Source organism: Humulus lupulus, chromosome 6 (assembly GCF_963169125.1).
Source record: "Humulus lupulus chromosome 6, drHumLupu1.1, whole genome shotgun sequence".
NCBI lineage: Eukaryota > Viridiplantae > Streptophyta > Magnoliopsida > Rosales > Cannabaceae > Humulus > Humulus lupulus.
The window spans coordinates 164,493,890-164,497,819 of record NC_084798.1 but is presented as its reverse complement, the minus strand read 5'-3'; the positions used below and the strand labels follow the sequence as shown (position 1 = coordinate 164,497,819).

General features: G+C 39.6%; 1 non-coding gene across 1 annotated transcript; it reads left to right on the top strand.

The window, feature by feature from the left end:
* Window positions 1–3,548: 3,548 nt before the first annotated feature.
* Window positions 3,549–3,655, top strand: LOC133787491 (small nucleolar RNA R71). Its single transcript, XR_009872510.1, has one exon. It is a non-coding gene; the product is annotated as a small nucleolar RNA R71 (small nucleolar RNA).
* The last annotated feature ends 275 nt before the right edge of the window (window positions 3,656–3,930 follow it).

The window sequence follows — 3,930 nt, the reverse complement described above, 5'->3', positions numbered from 1 at the left end:
AAGTCCTAGTTCCACCAAACAAGGTGGTGGAAACAAACCCCAAACCTTAGGTCAAAAACCCTTGCAAACAACCCCAAAATCCTCTTCAGAACGCAGGGTAGCGCTACAGCGCTCATGGGAGGGTGCTACAGCGCTACAAACAGAAGCCAAACTCCCTTCAGCATCATGGCCTAGCGCTACAACACCCAAAGGCTAGCGCTGTAGCGCTAGTCACAGACAGCCCAACACCAATTTTCCTCTTCCGCGATTTTCTCAAACCAACCTCAACCAAAACTCTTCCAACTCTTTCCCAAACTCAAAAACAACCTCATGACCATAATCCACTCATCCCAAGCACCCCAAACACCTAGAACTCAAGCACATGCATCCACAAACTCATAATTCACCATAGCCACTCCTAAGCTCTAAAACTCAGTAAAAACCAGCTGAACAACAAAGTTAGAGTTTAGGCTTTATACCTTTAATATTATTTCGACCACAAGCTGTCTCTAGACCTTATTGGCTTGCTTCTCCTCAGCCTTAAGCCTGAATTCCCTAAGGTTCCATCCAATTCAACTTAAGCACCATAGCTCAAAAACCAGAAACAGAAATTGAAGAACTCTAGAGTCTTACCTCAAGTGCTGATGAATCCTTGCTAAACCTCTGCCAATTTCACAATCTTAGATTAGGATCCTTGATGCTTAATTATCCCAGCTCTCCTCTGAGCTTTACTCCAGAAATCCTCAAGAAACAGGTGAAGGAAATGTAAACCGACTGAGAGAAACTCTCTCTGTTTTTCTCTCTTTCTTTTCCCTTCCTTTTCCTTCCTTTTCAGACTTCTATAGTATTCTAAAAATCCCACTAACATAAAGCCTTGGTATTACTTAACTTCTGTAAGCCAAATGACTAGTATGCCCTCCCTATTAAGTCTAAACCCTTTAATCCACTTAAGGGCATTTTAGTCATTTTACCCAATTCCCGCTAATTCCTCGAGTGTCTCTAATATTTCCCGCTTAATTCCCGACACCTAATTAACCACCAATAGTATTCCTCAATGTCAAGATAGACTCCAGTATATTCCCTAAATTCCCATTTATACCCCTAAGCTCACCCCGAGCCGGGTATAAATCACCGCCATGACTTTTTCGCTACTTTGCTCACTAGGATCGTCTCGAGTCACAGATCACAGATTTATCCACATAATAATGTGGTCTCGACAATTATCACATATATCAAAGCAGTTATGCCCATAATGGCCAAAATTACGATTATGCCCTTCTAACCTAATCATGGCCTATATGCATACTAATACACATAGTCATGCATCTCAAATATTCAAATAATCTTATAACATGCTTTAAGTCATAATCATGCATCTTAATAATCAAAATCACACATAATTCCCATTACGCCCTACAGGCACGCTAATCAAGGCCCTTAAGCCTTATTAGTGAATTTAGGTCGTTACAACAACAAATTGGAACCTTTGTTGCTGCAAAAACTTTAAATGTTACCTCTTCTTTTTGCACTCGCAACATCAATTCGCCTTTTGGCATATATATTAAGGCCTACCAATTGCTAAAAATGGCCTTCCAAGAATAATGAGAATATTTTCATCTTCCTCGATATCAAGAATAATAAAATCTGCAAGGAAAATGAATTTGTCCACCTTTACTAGAACATCCTCAATAATACCCCTAGGATGCTTTACTGAATGATTTGCCATTTGCAAAGACACGGTAGTTGGTCGAGCCTCTCCCAATTTTAACTTTCTAAAAATAGATAGAGGCATTAAATTTATACTAGCCCCCAAATCACATAAAGCCTTGGTTTCTACTGAACCCCCTATAGAGCATGAAATATTGAAACTACCAGGATCTTTAAGTTTGGGAGGTAGCTTCTTTTGAATTATTGCATTGCACTCCTCAGTAAGTGCCACTATCTCATAATCCTCTAATTTTCTTTTCTTCGTCAAAATTTCTTTCATAAACTTCACATAACTCAGCATTTGTTCAAGTGCCTCAGCAAACGGGATATTGATGTGAAGTTTCTTTAATACCTCAAGAAATTTGGAGAATTGTTTGTCAAGTTTAGCCTTTCAGAACAATTGAGGATAAGGAATATTTGGTGTAGGCTCGATGTATTTTGGCTTCTCTTTCTTTAGAAAGTCATCAGTAACCTCCTATTGTGCTGGAATAGTGTAGGCATGGCAAAATGGGGCGGTGAGGCGGGGCGGGGCGGGGCCCCGACCCGACGTGGCATCTTTGCCCCGGTTAAACGGGGCAGCCTCACCCCGCTAGGAATTTAAGTAGGGCGGGGCCGCCCCACTTCAATTTTTTTTTTAATACTCTAACCCAATTCTCTCATGCTACTTATATACATAGTACGCAAAATTGTCATTTTATATGTGATTTTGAATATTTTTAATTTTATATAGACTAGAAAGAATTATAAATATTGAAAAATATGTTTTATATAATTCATCCTTATTCTTATTTATTTTGTAAATTTTAAAATAAAAAAAAACAAAATATAATATTTGATGATGTAGTTGATACCAAGTGTAAAATATAAAGATTACAATAAAAAATAATATTTAGGCTTAGTGAAAATTCTAAAATTATAATTTAATGTTTATAAAAAAAAAAAAGTTAAATGGGGCAAGGCAGACCCGCCCCAATTAAGTCGGGGCGGGGCAAAATGTTTGCGGGGCGGGGCGGGGCAGGGCGGGGCAAACCCGCCCCATTTACATGCCTAGAATAGTGGCATGTTGATCCTCTATCTTCGTTCCCTTACCATCCATTGTAGGCTCTTTTAACTCCTTGCCACTCCTCACGGATATTGCATTGCACTGTTCTTTTGGGTTTACCTTAGTAGTGCTTGGTAAGTTCCCTTGAGCACGGTTTGTCATCAAAGTAGCCAACTGCCCCATTTGAGTCTCCAAACTCCTGATAGATACCCTGGTTTTAGTCATGAACTGGTTTAGTACATCGGACTGTGCTTTAGGCTGTTTCATATGTGTTGGCTGATGTGGTTGTGGCTGTGGAGGTTAAAATTGTTGCTGACTTTGAGGGAAAGACTGTTGTGCAGCTTGATTATTTATCCATGAGAAGTTAGGATGATTCCTCCACCCTTGGTTATATGACATCGAAAAGGGGTTGTTAGTTGGTCTTTGAAAATTTCCTATAGCTTGGACTTGTTCCATAGGTATATTATTCATATCCATGGCAAGACACTGATTTAATGGATGAGCACTCCCACATGCCCCACATAAACTCTGAACTTGCATGGTTTGGGCTGACAGGTTGCTATGTTGTAACTGCTTCGTTAAAGTTGCCACTTGCACTGTAAGCATGGAAATAGCATCCAATTCAATCATACCAGCCACCTTCTTTGATTGTCCCCTTTCAGTTGGCCACTAGTAGTTATTCATTGTCATCTCCTCTAGTAGATCATAAGCTTCGTTGGCACTCTTACTCATAAACGCACCTCCTGCTGCAGCATCTATTATGGTACGAGAAGTACCATTCAACCCATTATAAAAATTATGGACCAACATCCACTTCCCTATACCATGATGTGGGCACTTCCTTAACAACTCTTTAAATCTTTCCCATGCATCATACAACGATTCCCCTTTTGTCTGGTAGAAATTATTTATTTCCTCTCTCAACTTTACAGCTTTTGCTGGAGGGAAAAACTTTGCTAAGAACTTCTGGGCTAACTCCTCCCATGTTGTATTAGAATTAGCTTGTAGTGAAATTAGCCAACTCTTCACCCAGTCTCGTAGAGAGAATGGAAATAATCTAGTCTGATCGCATCACCACTCACCCCATTCATCTTAAATGTTGCACATAGCTCCAGAAAATTGGCTATGTACAAATTAGGATCTTCTATAGGCAACCCCCCAAACTAAACAGTAGATTGCACCATTTGTAATATTGTTGGCTT